Genomic DNA, 17315 nt, shown 5'->3' with positions numbered 1-17315 from the left:
GAGTTAAGAGAGTCCAGACATCTTAATCAAGTCCTCCCAGGTTTCTGCAATAAATTCTTCTATTCAAGCTAGTGAGTATTAGCAAGGAACTAGTATTCTTATACTTTTATTTCTGTATTTGCAATTCTGTGTTTTGCTATAGAATTTCTTTAATTCTGTACTGTTATTGCTTTTACTGAGAAAGAAAGGAGGGGGGATTCTCTCCAGAGATTGATAAGTTTAGACCCTGTATTTATGCATCTTGGTAATACGGAGATAGAAAAAAGTACCCTTTCTTTAATAAATTCTTTTCTTTGGACTTGGTTAATTCCTTCTCTTGTGGAGATTCAAGGGAAGGGGAGGGGGGAAGAGTGAGTTCCTCCTGAGGTTGATTCACAGGGTTGAATCGGTGTGAATCTCTCCAGAGTGGCTAGGAGAGAGGGAGGGGGGAAGTGGGCTGCTTCCCTGTGTGTAGAGATTCAGGGAGATTGAATCTGTGTTCCCCAGGGGAAGTTTGGGGAAGGACTGTGTCCCAATACACGTACATTATTGGGTGGTGGCAGCTTTTACCAGATCTAAACTAGGATTTAAGTTTAGAAGGATCCATGCAGGTCCCCAGATTGGAACCCAACAGCTCCAAGTGGGGGTGAGACCTATGACATGGTTGGCAGCGGTGACGAACCTGAGAGCCATACAGAGGCAAGGCTTTTCTACCAAAGGGGGTTTAAAGCAGTTTTTCAGGGTTAGAAGGAATTTTCAGCTACAGTGGGGGACAGTAACACCACGACACAGCAAAGCAAATCCTAGAGTGCCTCTTTGCAACACATACCATCTCCCAGGGATACCACCCTCGAAATAGCAGCACTAACATCGCATAGCAGCCACAGTAGTGGATGCAGGTATAAGCCTATGCATAGTGTTATGGGTGTGTCTAGCACAGCATAATGTGGACACTCAGTGTGTATATAGGGAACAAGTCTGAGCATGTACACAGTCCAGTATGCAAGTACACACACCATCATAGATATAGCCTTTGACGCTCAATATTAGCACTTTAAGGAGCTTAGTGCCAACTACACAATTAGGAGGTTGAGCCAAAGCTTCCATTGGACTTCAATAGTTTTAGGACCAGGCCCTAGGGGAACAGTAGTGAGAAACAATAATATTTACCCCCTTGCCTCCCAAACTAGATCTGGAGAGGAAATTTTTGACAGCACAATGACCATTATGCGTAGGATTTTTGGAACATACTATCCTTTACAAGGGGCTCATTTCCATCAATAACTGAGAAACAGGACACAGCTATTCATAAGAAGCAATACAGTCATTTACAGTGCTCACCCCAAACGTGACGCATCATTCTTGCGAGATGCACTGCAAGGATCATTACTGCAGAACACAGGAGTACTTGGTTAATAAGGATGCCTCAGGTTCATGAAACTATCCTAGACATATTTCACAGATTCAGTGACATTTGAAAGGATGCTCATTTAGTGAATGTAGCACTTCCTACATGAGCAATGCTCCCCTGACTGTTACAATGCTGAAGGAAAATCCTTTGCTTATTGACACATTCTCCTAATACTTCCTCAAAGTATATTTGGTTCCTGAAGTTAATGGAGTAAGTGTAATGAATATTTCCATACCAGTCAGAGTCTGTCTCATCAGTTACCTCTGCCTGCCTTTTGCTCATCACCTGACACCACCCAGCTGGAGACTATATTTACTCCATGAATACTGTAATGTTTCTCATGTTCTCATGCTTCTAAATAAAGCAGCTTCTGTCACATCCAAAAGACAAGCATCTTCCTTCTGTGTTACTGTTCATTTTCTTGGCCAGTGTAGCATCCTTTGCAAGTAAGACACAGCTATATACATGTGAACAGGCCAACATCTCAATAATCTGATGAGGAAGTTGTGAAGTATTGGCTGCTCCACACATACCCATATTGTAGCCATATTCCACAGGCATGAGCTTTATCATTTTGCATGAACTCAAATCTGATGTAAGAGGGTTTAGCTCCATAGGAGCCCATAGTGTGACACCCCTTACACTAGGTTTGATTTTGCCTAATGACACTCTCTTTCCTGGACACTTTCCTCAAGAAGTCAACAACAAACATGTTTCCACCCTTATCACATCCTTGGCTTAGCAAAATACTCTTTGGGTTTTTCTTTATCCCTTTAAAGATCGGAGTTCTTCCTTTTGTTCCCTCCATTCATCTATGGTACAGTGAGAAATCATTTCTCAATAGGCAAATGAATTTACATATAGCCAGCCACACCCAGTTTATTTCATCTCCTCTCCAGTTTATTTTCACCAACTACATTTTCTTAAAAAAAAAGAAAACACCTCACCAAAAGATTGCAAACTGAGGGCATTTTCCTCTACTAGGAAATGTTCATGTGTAGGGCTTGAATTATACCAGAAAAAAATCCAGATAAGTACATGGACAGAATTCTAGTTCTTTCTTGGACTGGATGTTCCCAAGCTCTGACAAAGGAGGTTTATGGGAGACTTAAAAAGAGACTGAAGTTAAGGGTATTTCATCAATATTAATCTGTGCCTATGTTAAAAATATAAAGATACATACTAATCCCCCATATTCCTTCAACTTAGAGTCTTGGTTCCTTTGTGATAAAATCCTATATGTGAGGGGTTTTGCTTCAGTCTGCTTCACCTGGGCTGCAGGTACAAATGGCTGTACTGCAGACTTAAGCACCCTGTAAAGGCATTTGTTTAAAAACATGTAAACATTTCTTTTTAAACACAAGTCAAAACAAGGGTCACTAAGTGATCTTGCCCCCGTGCTGTTCAGAGAAATCAAAGCTGTATATTTAAATAAAAGCCCAGAGCCTGGTATTACCTTTCAGAATGTGTCTGTGCCAAAAATACTAATATTTGTAACAGTTCCATCTTCATTCCCATTCTGCTCCCAAAGCACTCATCTGAGAATGCTATTCCTGGTTTGCAGATAATGTGAGATCCAGCCTCTCCAATATATATATCAATACCTGAGACAGAGGGTAGGACAGGAAAAGAATTGTGATTAGTTAGACTAAGCAGCGAGCAAGTCCATCCTTGGTTATTCAGATGAGCAGAGGAAAGCAAAATTTAAAAGCTGCTGTGGCATCTGTTTCCAGGCTCTTTCCTTGGCTATGAGACTGCAAGAACATCACTGACTCAGGATCATCTAGCTGTTATATTTGCAACTAATGGTGCAGGATTGTATATCAGAAAGACCAGGACAGTGAACTTCCTGAGGGCTTTCAGAACCATAGTATCCAAGTGCCTTGTAAACCTTGATGAATTTCTCTGAAATACCCCAGTGAGTTTAGGAAATCTCAATTTTACTGATGTGAAACTGAGGCACAGAGATTGGCTAATTTGCTCAGTCATACAGGAGGGGTGTGGAAGATGCAGGAATAGGACCCGAATCTCCTGAGCCCCAGTCCAGGGCATAGCCACGAGCATGGTTGGCCTTACCATGAGGGGGCACCACTAGGACCCAGAGTGTAGAAAATTGTGTCTGCTGTTGGTGCTTATGTATTCTCTCTGCTCTAGATGCACAGAGATGGTGGAGTGCAGTGCTGGAGGAAGGAGGGCACAAGAGACATAACAGGTAGGCAGGCGAAAAGGTGAGAAGGAATAACAGAAAGCAGCAGGAGCTGCAGGGAGAGAGAGGAGGAGGAGACGCTTATGTACCTCTCTAGCACCCACAGGAGCCTGGACTGATTAACACCAGCTTCTCAGGGAGCTTGTTTTTCCTACTGCTTCTCTTAACCCACTTGAGGAGAACAGGCAGTCAACTGAAGTAGTAGGAGCCAATTAGGCCCTTAAGACGCTGATATTTTCCTTCACGCAGGCCCTACTACAAGACTGCTTATTTGTCCCCTTCAATTGAGTGTTGAGAGTCACTATAGTTGGCATAGAACAGCGGTCATGAGTGAAAGAAGGAAACACCCCTCTGGGGCAGCATTCAGAAAAAGAAAGAAAGCAAAGGAAGCTTTTCTATTTAAGCAGGAAGGAGCTCTCCTGAGAGACATAGACACAAATGTTCACGGTGAGCTTTCCGGCCCCAGTGAGGATGAGAGTGGTGAGGAGATGCCTGATCTTCCAGTTAGTAAGAGTGCAAGTGACCTGGCAGCTACTACAGCATCCATATCTCCATCTCAAATGGATGTAACCATGCACAATCCTGAAAAAAAGTGTAGATCAGACAAGAGCGTGGTGGAGGCGCAAGAAACAGCTGCTGATGAGTTTAGTCCCACTTGAGCAGTAGCCTGAGGGACTTCCTTGTACTGCATGGGCCACAGCAAGTGAAAAATGTCATGTTCCCCAAAGACAATGAAAATAGAAGTTCCCTCCAACACATTACTGGCGTGAAATCCCCAATGGCGACAAAGTGGAGAGGCCATGGCTTATGTTCTCAAAAACCCAGAATGCTGCATACTGTTTTTGTTGCAAACTCTTCCAGTCTAATGTTCCAGCCACATTGGGTTCTATAGGAACAAAGGACTGGAAAAATCTGGCTAGAAATCTGGTATGCCGTGAGAAGGCAGCAAATCACCTGAGAGCATTCCATAGGTGGAAAGAGCTTGAGATGAGACTAAGCTTAAAGGCCACCATAGATGATCAGCATCAAGAGAAGATTGCATCGGAGTCTCTTTACGGGCAAAATGTTCTGAAAAGGCTCATTGTCATTGTGAGAATGCTTGCTACCCAAAACCTAGCACTGCATGGCACTTCAGATCAGCTGTATGTGCCAAACAATGGAAACTTCCTTAAAACTGTGGAGCTGATGGCTGAGTTTGATGCTGTACTCCAGGAGCATCTAAGAAGAGTCACCACCAAGAAATGTACACACGCCACTACCTTGGAAAAGCAATTCAAAATGAGATCATACAGTTACTGGCAACAAAAGTCAAACAGAAGATTGTGGCAGATCTGAAGTCAACAAGATATTATTCTGGACTGCACACCTGACATCAGCCATATGGAACAAATGACTTTAATGGTGTTTTGTAATAACAGAACCTAGTGAAAATGTCCCTGCAATGGTGACTGTCAGAGAGCATTTTCTAGAATGTATTGACATTGATGATATTACAGGAGCTAGTATGACAAATGTGCTTCTTAAAAAGCTGGAAGATACAGGAATTGGCAATAGCTGACATGAGAGGTCAGGGCTACGATAATGGTGCCAACATGAGAGGAAAGAACAGAGGAGTGCAGACACAGATCCGAGAGTTAAACCCTCGAGCTTTTTTTGTCTCGTGCAGTTCTCATTCATTGAACTTGGTGGTCAGTGATGCAGCATCAGCGTCTAGTGAGGCTGCTGAATTTTTTAATGTAATTCAAAGCATCTATGTATTTTTCTCTGCATCAACTCATCAATGGCAAATTTTAAAACAACATCTGGGAACATCCTCTCTGACACTGAAACCACTGAGTGCCACATGATGGGAAAATTGAGTGGAGGCAATAAAGCCCATCAAACACCAAATTGGGAAGATAGTTGCCATTATGGAGGATAATGCTATGACAGGAACTGTTTGTGGGAGAACAGTGGCAGAGGGAAATGGAATTACCAGAAACATACATAACTTCAAATTTCTGTGTTGCTTAGTGTTGTGGCATGATGTACTATTTGAAATAAACATAAGCAAGAGACTCCAAGGTGTTGACCTTGATATATCTGGAGCAATGGAGCAACTGGACAAAGCAAAGTCATACCTACAGTCTTACCGGTCAGATGAGGGATTTCAAAATGTTCTGAAGAGTGCACAGAAGTTGGCAGAGGAACTTCACACTGAAGCTATTTTCCCACCCATTCAAGAATACAAGAGTCACCAAAGAAGAAGAAATTTTGATTATGAGGCATGGGATAATCCCATGAGACACCCCAACAACAATTCAAAGTTGAATTCTTTAACCAAGTACTAGATTGTGCAATACAGTCAGTTGAAGAACGTTTCATGCAGCTCAAGGAACGCAGCAGTATATTTAGGATGTTGTATGATATCCCAAAACTCCTCACTCTACCTGAAGAAGACCTACACCAGCAATGCAGGACACTAGAGACACTGTTGGCATATGATGACATGAGCGATATGGATGCGAGTGATTTAGGTGATGAACTGAAAGCCCTTTCAAGATACATTTCAGCAGGATCAACTCCAAAGACTGTTCTGGAATATATGTGCACAAATAAGATGACCGCCCTCTTTCCAAATGCTTTTGCTGCTCTGTGGATACTTCTAACACTTCCTGTAACAGTTGCCAGTGGAGAACGCAGCTTCTCCAAGCTGAAGTTCATAAAAACACATCTATGCTCCACAATGACACAGGAGAGGCTGGTCGGCCTTGCAACCATCTCAATGGAACATGAGCTGGCCCAGACTGTGGATCTTCAGCAGGAAGCAGTTCAAATGTTTGCAACCAAGAAGGCACAGAAAGCACCACTTTGATTATTCAAACAGATAAAAATGCCAGTGTTTACTATGCAGACAAGAAAAGTTTACATTCAAACACCTGAACAGTAAATGTAAGTGTTACTTAAAATTTTTGAACAAGGCATTTTAGGTTGTTAGTTCTCCTTTACTGGGGTAGGTAGCAGAGCAGTACCATGAGAGGAGTAGAACAAGAAGAAGGCAGAATTGAGACCTTGCAAAGTTTTGGCCCAAGCGAGCGCGCATGGGGGCGTCATTTGAGCTCCCAGCCTCAGGTGCCAAAATGTTGTGGGCCGGCCCTGGCCACAAGATTATTCTTCCTCTTCCAGCAGAAACTGGCATCTTCTGCAGTGACTGACGTAGTGAATAGATTTGGTGTCCAAAGTATTCTACACCACTACCATGACTGTCCTACATATGCACTGAATCAGGCAGGTACCCTTTGCAGAACAAAACCAAAACAAAACTGTGTAATCAAGCTATCCACTACCCAAAACAAGTCCACTGAGCCCCTGTGACTCCTCAGCAACTCTGAAGTATGCCAACACTCAGTAGTACAGGACCAGAGAGTTGCAACTAGGCCAGTGTTAAAAGCTTTTAAATCAAGGATGAACTGTTGGTGCCTGACGGTCTCTGGTATCTATACATCTGCATACTAAAGTATAATCCAAATGTACATCTTCAAAGCGGGTGCCGGGGGAGATGCTGAATCCTTCGCACCAGCAGCAAGAGCCAGGAGCTCTCAAGTGCAGATCCAGTCACTCCTGATATTTATATTCCAGTCTTCAGTTATGCAATGTCAGAAGCTTGATGCACACTCCGGCATAAATACTAGGGAAACTCCAGAGCATAAAGAAATGAGAGTGAAGCAGCAGCAGCAGGACAGGCTAAGGTCTACTGAGCCCTGCGCTGCCAATGGAAGGAGTGGGTTAGCCAGTTTATCCCCCAACCAAGAGGATCTGACAGTGCACCTAATACTTCCATCTTTCATTAGGGCATTTATTCAGTGGTCAGCTAAGGCTACACGGCAGAGTTTACAAGTTATATAGGTGTGAAAACTTTTTCTGATATAAAAATGGCCTTTTCAGTTTAACTTAAACCCTTTCTGAAATATAAGGTAGGCCAAAAAAGCCACTCTCGTTCTAGTGAGAGTCAGGGAGCAAGGGAAGAGATGTGGTCTCCTAGTAAAATAAGGTGTGAATTTAAACAGATAGTTATATCAATTAAAAAAAACACTTTAGCATGTAGACAAAGCCTAATACCAAGGGGCAGACAAGTCTGACTACAGAAAGATAGCATCTGTCCCATCCTCTCCAATAATCAATTTTTGCTTCCTGGAAAATATGGCTTCTGTACTTCAGTATTTGTATTGTAGAATATATTTTCTCTAATACTTAGATAGTAATTGTTCAGCTAAAAGTAAAGCCTTCAACTGTCATGTGGGAATAGTCCTTTATGTTAATTTCCATCCAGAGTTACAGGAACACAGTCCAAGAGATCAATAATTCCTGAGAAAGGTATAATAGCAGATTTGATAAATCTAAAATCAATAATTAAGCCAAACTCAAGCACATTATGTCCCTATGCAGAGAAAAATAGTTGATCCAGTGGAAGTATCTGCCTCCTTGGGAGCCAAAAAAGTCTTACCATGTTATAGGTGAAACCGCGTTATATGGAACTTGCTTTGATCCGCCGGAGTGCGCAGCCCCGCCCCCCCCCCCCCCGGAGCACTGCTTTACCACGTTATAGCCAAATTCTTGTTATATCAGGTCACATTATATCGAGGTAGAGGTGTACTATATTTAAAGGTACTGTAGGTAGTTTCAGTTTGATTTCTCAGGAGAAGGATGCCAAATGTTATATTTAAGACTAAGAGTTTGACTCACATTCTCTCCAATGGAAACTTGTACCTGCAGCTCTAGAATTGTGTCAGGGCTGGAAAGACAGTGTGTGGGAAGTCTGAGGAACCCGGGTTTGGAGTATACATTTCCCTTAATATATTCCTGTTTATACAAAAAGACCTCATTGAAATCTCCTATATGTGGAGTCTATATTTTCTTAGGTTAGGTAGAACATGTATCATTTACTGAAGTGCTCACCTGGTTTGGTTAGTTTCTTGGGGAAATAAAACTCAGCAAATAACTTTTTGGAATGTTCCCGTATCCTCATGCGATTGTAGCTTCCAACTGAGTTAATTGGTCTATCCGGAGACACGGAGATGATCAATAAAGTTGTCATAGAATTTTCCCCCTTTTAAGTGAGTTGTGGAGGCTATTCAAATTCCTTGTAACTATATGCATCACTTGCTCTTTATTACCCCTCAGTTTTACTTCATTTAGATTAAAAATGCAGTTAACAAGTACTGTTGTAAGCAGTCCAAAGATAAACAAGGGTGCCACACATGCAATGTTGATGAGTCTCGCTACCAATAAATGCCTTTTATACCCAGTTATCTCATCCTTGTATAAACTATTTCATGATCTATTTCTTATGCAATTATTCTAAGGGTTAATGAGACCAGCAGGGGAACATGAGGAATTGTATTGGAAAGAGGAAAAAAGCTTAGTGGTAAACTAGAAAAAGGAACGGAAGCTAAATTTACACCCACTGGAAGTGAGAAATTATTGCAAACTACTCCTGCCCAAGTAAGATTATGCACATGTGTAAGGGGCTGCAAGATGCAGGTTTATGGTCAGAAGAAATGTCCATCACTATTTTTGCTATGCTAAAAAAACCTCAGACATTATTTGAATGGCAGTAGCTCATAGCAGCATCAGTCACGGATCAGGGCTCAGCTGGGCTAGGCATTGTACAAACATAACAAAGATGGTCCCTGCCCTGAAGAGCTTACAATCCAAGATATGTTTAGCACTTGACTAATGTAATCAGTTAAATTAGTGTACAGAGAAAGTGCACATTCAGAAGTAACAAGGACAAGGGGTTAGCTTAATGTTCACTGATGTAGTTTAGAAAAATTAATATTCAACTAAAGAAGAGTAAAACTTCTTTATGGAAAGGCTCTCAAGTTGGTAAATAGCAACATATTGAGTATTTTTATACATTACATGTTGTGACAGGGTCAGGCCAGATGGAGACAGGAGAGTGTTAGAAGGCAGATATATTAATCCCAGATTAAGTAGATCCCTTTTCCATGGGTAAGGTAACAGGGACAGTTCCAGAACAAGCAGGAACTTGCTGGAACCAATTAAGGCAGGCAGGCTAATTAGGACACCTTGAGCCAATTGAGAGAAACTGCTAGAATCAATTAGGACAGGCTGGCTAATCAGGGCACCTGAGTTTAAAAAGGACCTCACTTCAGCTTGTAGCATGCATGTGAGGAGCTGGGAGCAAGAGGCACTAGGCACCGAGAGTGGGAAGGTGTATTGAAGAGTATCAGACACCAGGAGAAAGGTCCTGTGGTGAGGATAAAGAAGGTGTTGGGAGGAGGCCATGCGGAAGTAGCCCAGGGAGTTGTAGCTGTGACGCAGCTGTTCCAGGAGGCACTATAGACAGCTGCAGTCAACAGGGCCCTAGGCTGGAACCCTGAGTATAGGGCGGGCCCGGGTTCCCCCAAAACCTCCCAACTCCTGATCAGACACAGGAGGAATTGACCTGGACTGTGGGTTCTACCAGTGGGGAAGGCTAATGGCATTTTGGGTTGTATAAGTAGGGGCATTTCCAGCAGATCAAGGGATGTGATCATTCCCCTCTATTCAGCACTGGTGAGGCCTCATTTGGAGTACTGTGTCCAGTTTTGGGCGCCACACTACAAGAAGGATGTGGATAAATTGGAGAGAGTCCAGCGGAGGGCAACAAAAATGATTAGGGGGCTGGAGCACATGACTTACGAGGAGAGGCTGAGGGAACTGGGATTGTTTAGTCTGCAGAAGAGAAGAATGAGGGGGGATTTGATAGCTGCTTTCAACTACCTGAAAGGGGGTTCCAAAGAGGATGGATCTAGACTGTTCTCAGTGATAGAAGATGACAGAACAAGGAGTAATGGTCTCAAGTTGCAGAGGGGGAGGTTTAGGTTGGATATTAGGAAAAACTTTTTCACTAGTAGGGTGGTGAAGAACTGGAATAGGTTACCTAGGGAGGTGGTGGAATCTCCTTCCTTAGAGGTTTTTAAGGTCAGGCTTGACAAAGCCCTTGCTGGGATGATTTAGTTGGGTTTGGTCCTGCTTTGAGCAGGGGGTTGGACTAGATGACCTCCTGAGGTCCCTTCCAACCCTGAGATTCTATGAAGGTCTCTGGGCTGTTCCCTGACCCACATGGTGGTTCCTGTGCTTATTGGCGGATTTATTCGCCTCAGAGATTCACCAAGATAGAGGAGGAACTTTCTTACAATGTATATTTTGTAAGAATTTTCTATAGTTTAATAATTGTGAGATTCAATACATTTAAAAGGGTTCTGTCAGGTTAATTAAAAAAATGTTTCTGGGTTACACCTTAGAAGTAAACATTGTTTGAAGTATCTTTTCACATTTCCCCTCCCCCTCCCCAGTTTCTCAGCTTAGGCAATAGAGACTAGTCAGCTTCATTTTTATTTATAGTCCCAATTTAATTTTCAGGATCTCATGCATTAACACAACCCTATCAAAACTGTTGGAAAATATTAGTTTGACTGCAATTTAAATTTTAGAACAATGCAAACATTTCAATTTTTCTGGATTTTGTAGAAACTTATTCATAGCATAAATTTTGGTCTATATTTCACCAGACACTATTGCTCTAAACAACCACATATCAGATTATACAGGATACATACTGTGATGAGATTAAACTAAGTCTTTATTATATATTTATGAACATTTGTGGTGTTACTTATTAAATTAACACAATAATTTTTTTTCATTTTGCCTTTTTTCCTCTTCAACTGCCCATGAAAACATCAGAAAATTCTCAAATCTATTAATTTATTATTTACACGTTTCTCTTGTTCTGTAGATTCTATTGATTACAAATATCACAATATACAGGCACCAATCCTGCAGTTGGCTTTATGAAGTCTGACTGCTCCGAGTTGCAGAAATGAGAGCACAGATTGCAATATTAACTGTCTTCACTGTTGGCTAATTATGGTAATGTAGAAAATTTAAACTACTACTTGAAAGTCACAAACATTTGTGCCTTCAAGTGAATGATACTCATTTTGTCAAGTATCAGAGGGGTAAGCCGTGTTAGTCTGGACCTGTAAAAGCAGCAAAGAATCCTGTGGCACCTTATAGACTAACAGACGTTTTCCAGCATGAGCTTTCGTGGGTGAATACCCACTTCGTCGGATGCAAGTGGGTATTAGATATAAGTGCAACATCATTTTGTGATATTCAAATGAGTAATATTTGGCCATTCAAATGTTTGCAGGAACAAATGCCTTTAAACATTGAGTCTACATTGCTTTTAAAATTTAAAATGAATATTGGGGCAATTTTCCACTATTTTCTCTTTGCTGCATTAAGATACAGTTCACACTGAATGACTTGACAGTACGGTATATAGTACAATAAGCACAAATGTAATCCTTGTTCTGTTTCTGTTCTGACCATTTCAGTGACACCACATTATTCCAGTGGTCTTTTTGGACACTGGTCAAATTTGGTCCAAAGTTTTGGATTTGTAAATACTGTATCTTTACACCTGCCCCCCAGAAATGCAAGCTAAAAACTGTGCTGGATCAGATGAAAATATACTCATTCAGAATCAGTTCTCTCAATTACCACTTCCTTTTGATCAAATAGATTAAGTCCTCACTCTCCCGCTTTTGCTTCATAGCAAAAGGTCTCTATTACTTTGCTCTTTTCCTTGAGCTGAGAATTATGGGTAGCTGAAGAGAATGTGCATAATATTGTGCTGAGGTAAGCTCCCTGGGAGTCCTTCCCTCAGAACAAAGTTTTGTTTTTTGAAGCAAAATTAACCCCCCTCTTCCGTAATTAAGAGGCCTCTTTTGCACAGAGAAAGGATAATGTGAATAAGACCCCAAACTGAAACACAGAAGACCTGGGTTCAGTTTCTGGGTTTGTCTGTAGAACAAGGATAATACTCTATTCCCACTTTGTCTCTTGTCTAAATTAAAAGCTACATACTCATTTCAAGTCCATAAACAAATTGCATTGGCTTGAAGAACTAGCTCAGTTACCTCCCCGGCCCTAGGAACTGAAGGCAATTGCCCTCTGTATGTTCCATCATTGACTCAGATGCAGCTGTCCTCCTCCTGCTCTTTTGAAGAAAACCACCTTAGGTCAAAAATTCACATTTCCCAAGCAGATACTGCTTCATTTTAGGCAACCTGGGACATGACAAACTATCATCATAACAACACCCATTTTTGTTATTCTCAAACATCCTGTTTTTCTTGATTTTTAAAAACTATTAATAGTGGTTCTTCACAGAAAAAACTCAGGGGATAATTAAGCTCCTACCCTGCTGACAACACTTATCAGTAGACCAATCAAGTACAATTAGCATTCCTATTACACTCTTTTACTTATACATTGCTACATGGTCTTCGTTAAAGACGTTGTCTCCCAGCACAGTGTGTGGGGGAGGAGAAAAACGGACAAACTACTCAGATTACAGCCAGTGATTAAGTGTTCATGGAGTCTGTGATGTCACCTCACAGAAAACCAAGGTACATAAATGACTGAGTGCAAAAGGATACATGTCCAAAAGGCAAGCTTCAAGAGGAAAAGAAAAAGAAATGTTAAAAAAAATTGTTAGGACTTAAAACATTATATGCTAACATCTGAGGGCTGATCAAGAAATTCTGAAAAAGTTTTAAGGATTTATCTCACCAAACTATATATTAGGACGGGGACGGACGCATGCACACACACAGGCCTTTTTATCCCCAAAAGATATATACCAGTTACATGTGATTTGTGATTAAAAGGCCTAGTTGCATGTGTCCCTTAAGTCTCAGCAATCTTGTGCACTGTGTTAGACTCTTAAAAGACTGACAGGGAAGAAAAAAAAAGATTAATTTTTTTTTGCATGCATCTTGTTGGTTGGATTCTCTGATTGTCAGTTCTTTCCACATAGGCTGTGCAGTAGCTGGTATTTGTTTCCCAAGAGCTAGTATTTCATTTTCCTAGCATTAGAGATAATCCAAGCCTTAGGTCATTTCCCAAAAGGTCTGTTACACAGTAACCAGTTACTACTGTCCATTAGGATTAGTTTGTAAGTCATTGGCAGTGTCTCATCAAAAGCTTATTGAAAGTTATCATTTTGAAAAAATTCTAACACAAGGAGACCCTCAAAGAATGGCTCTGCCAACAGCATGAAGCAAGCTTAGACAGAAAATACACACAACAGTAGCATGAACTCATTTTTGCTCTTCCTCCTGCCTGCCTTGTTTCTGTCGCTGGGGGACTTGGAGAGGGAGGGGAGAGGAAGACACATTTACAGCAAACAAAAAAATGGAAAAAAAAATAAAGCTTAGAACCCTGATCTTTCCTCTTCCAATTTGAGCATTCATTCTAGTTTTCTGCTTCTCTATTTTTGTAGCTTTCAGTTCAGCTATTATTGCTTGAATTATAAGCAACTTTGCTCCATACTGAAGTAACCGTGTCCACATAATGCATAGTAAAACATTGCACGGTACATATGGAGAGAATTTTCTTTTTTTATTCTGGGCTTGGAAGGTTACTTTTCCATTTCTTGCAGGTGCACTGATCACAGAATTCCATCAGTTTTTCTTCCTTCTTGAACTGTTTCCTGTTGGACCACAACCTGCTCCAACCTGATAATCCGACAGCTAATTGTTGATTTTTACTTGGCACAAGTGTGATCAGTGCAACTGCAAGGAAGAGGAGAAAAATTATAAGCCGAGAAACAAAAAAGGTTAAAAAAATCACGAGTGCCCTTTCAGATGAGGGAGATCAGATGCATACAGAAATAAAATTTACTGGGTGTATATGTTATCCGAAATTATCATTCAACATTAGTGCCAATTTTAAAAAGTTAACTCTACGGAAAGCTACCCACATCCAAAAGAAGGTCCACCAGGGAGTCTCTAATATAAACAATGCACAAGGGTGATAACTGTTTAACTAAAGGGAAAAGAATAAGCATTTTTTTTAAACAAAAGGAACAGACCCAGAAATGTAGCATCATGAAAGCTACCCAAAACCTGCAATTCTTACACCACTGTCATGCAGTCAAGGTGTGTTCAAACTACAGTTTAGCAAAGAAGCTTACAATTTTTTTTAAATACCAGTAATACAACAGAAGTTGCCCAACTGTACATCAATCTCTTATTTTTAATTGATTTAGTATTAAACAAGGCACAGCCGATGACAGAATTGTGTCTTGGTGAACTATATGAAACAAGAAAGCATATTGGTTTTGTTAACTATTTAGATGAATATCAACCCTCAGTACCTGAGCTGATTTATCAGATAAATGCCTAGTAATATCACCAATGTAACCCTGGGATACTAGAATGATCATTGACCTTAAGACTTAATGAAGGAATTTAGTAAACTGTGATATCTACAAATACAAATTAGAGACTCATTAAGGGCCAAATGATGAATGCAAAGAATCAAGGCTTTTGTACAAATAAGGTTAATTTGAAAAATATCCAAGAGAGAGAGGCACGTTAAGTAACCTGTATTGCATGATGTTGATTCAAGCCCAGAAGAAATGGGACAATATCTTATTAAAAGTGAAAGAAATCTCTGTAAAACTGAAGTGTAAAAGTGACCAAATTAGGAATTTAGAGTACAGGTACTAAGTACCTGCATACCTGCTCATCATCCATACCAGTTCTTTACTCAGAAGGAATTCCCAGCATCCATAAGTGAATTATTGAACCATTAAAAAGAGTGTCTCACAGTATACCACTCCATTACCCTCCTTTGTACTATATAGTTTTTGGGTTTCTCTGTTACCCCAGCATCTCATCCTCTTCCTGTTGCAACCTTTGATTTTGTAACTCAATTTTCCAAGAAACTATCAATACTCACCAGTAACCTACAAAGTCAGATACTGTAGGTATTTATTAATATTTAAAATAAGCATAGATTTCAAGAACTTAAAAGTTTCTCTGCATCATTCTGCTAGCCATTCAGCATGATCATATTAACTTCTTCATATTAAACATTGGAGGAAAATTAATACAACTTAAAGATCTTGCATTACCATAAAATCTGAATGGAATACAATTCAAGTTAATAGCAATTTTTAACTTGAAGAAATTAAATGCACAATTTTACACATTTCCAGAAGAAACAGCACAATCACAAGACCCAAGGAGCGTGTCATGAGAAAGAAGCTGTGAACCAGTTCAGCCTGTGGAAAACAAATTGGCAAGGCAATCTGAAATCAGAAAAATCACATTAAGAATGTAATAAATCAATCCTACTCCTTTAGAAGGCTGTTGCTAACACATGTTCCAGTCATGCAACACAACAAACATCTGAATTATAACCAACTTATTTAACAATTTTGTAATGGTTAGGAGATTCCAGCCTTTTTCTTCCATATCTAACAACATTAAACATCATTAGGTTACTGCTTCTCAGAACAGCTGCAATAGTCAGATGTTATTGAACAGCAACAGCATATACAAATAATGTCTGCAAAGCAGATGTTTTATACAGTTGGGAAACTAGAAACTAAAATCCTCCTTCTCCTGCCCTTTTGCTGAAATGCTAATCTCTAAGGTTTGTAAACGGACTCAAAGCCTGCAAACCCCATTTTGGTTTGTTCAGAACTATTGAGGTTGAAACTTTGTAAAAGGTGATTTAAAAAAAAAAAGCAGTTAAAGAAATTCCCTGCAGCTATTTTCAAAACAAACAAGGAAGACGACTTATGTACTGACAATTCATTATTAAAATATAAGACTTCACAGGCAGTTTGTCCCTCAATGAGGAAGAGTTGCTGTGAATCTGAAAAACACTTAAGTTCCAAGTTAAACAATTAAATTAGTTCAATCAATGTGAAGTAACTGTTTCCCACTGTATAATTGCCTACAGAGCTATAGAACTGCACAGAAAGTTTTGCAAGTGTTAACATTTCTTAAATATGCCAGTATGTCTACCAAGTGGGTGAATTTAAAACCAACCAAGTTGCAGAGTTCCACAGTGCTGCAACTCAGGCCTGGTCTACACTAGGCGCACTAGGAGGCACCTTATATCGATTTTAATGGCTCTTTAAATCGGTTTCTGTACTCCTGGTATTAACATATCGGAATAGGGTTAGTGTGGCCGCAATCATCGGTATTGCCTCCGGAGCTATCCCACAGTGCACCACTGACCGCTCTGGACAGCATTCTCAACTCAGATGCACTGGCCAGGTAGACAGGAAAAGCCCCGCGAACTTTTGAAATTCATTTCCTGCTTCGACAGCGTGGAGAGCTCATCATCACAGGTGACCACGCACAGCTCATCAGCACAGTTAACAATGCAGTCTCCTGAGAATCGAAAAGAGCCCCAGCATGGAGAGGTACTGGATCTGATCGCTATATGGGGAGAGGATTCAGTGCTAACAGAACTAATGAAAAAGTATTTGAAAGAATTTCTAAGGCTATGACTGCTAAAGGCCACAGCAGGGACTCCGTGCAGTGCAGAGTGAAAGTTAAGGAGCTCAGACAAGCCTACCAGAAAACCAAAGAAGCAAATGGAAGGTCCAAACATGCCGCTTCTATGATGAGCTGCATGCAATTTTACCTGACTGTGGATTCCGAGGTGGGGTTGTAATCTCTGCCATGTCTGAGGATTATGCAGACGGGAAGATGAAGATGAAGAAGAAGAGGAAGACCTCGTGAGAGCACACAGCACTCCGTGACCCCCAGCAGCCAGGAGCTTTTATCACTGCTCCCAGCCATCACAAGCAACTATTGCAGTGAATTACGCCCTGGAAGGGAGCTCTGGTGAGTTTAC

Source organism: Mauremys reevesii, linkage group 2 (genome assembly GCF_016161935.1).
Source record: "Mauremys reevesii isolate NIE-2019 linkage group 2, ASM1616193v1, whole genome shotgun sequence".
In the NCBI taxonomy this organism is placed as follows: Eukaryota; Metazoa; Chordata; order Testudines; family Geoemydidae; genus Mauremys; species Mauremys reevesii.
Note: the sequence above shows the minus strand (reverse complement) of the source record.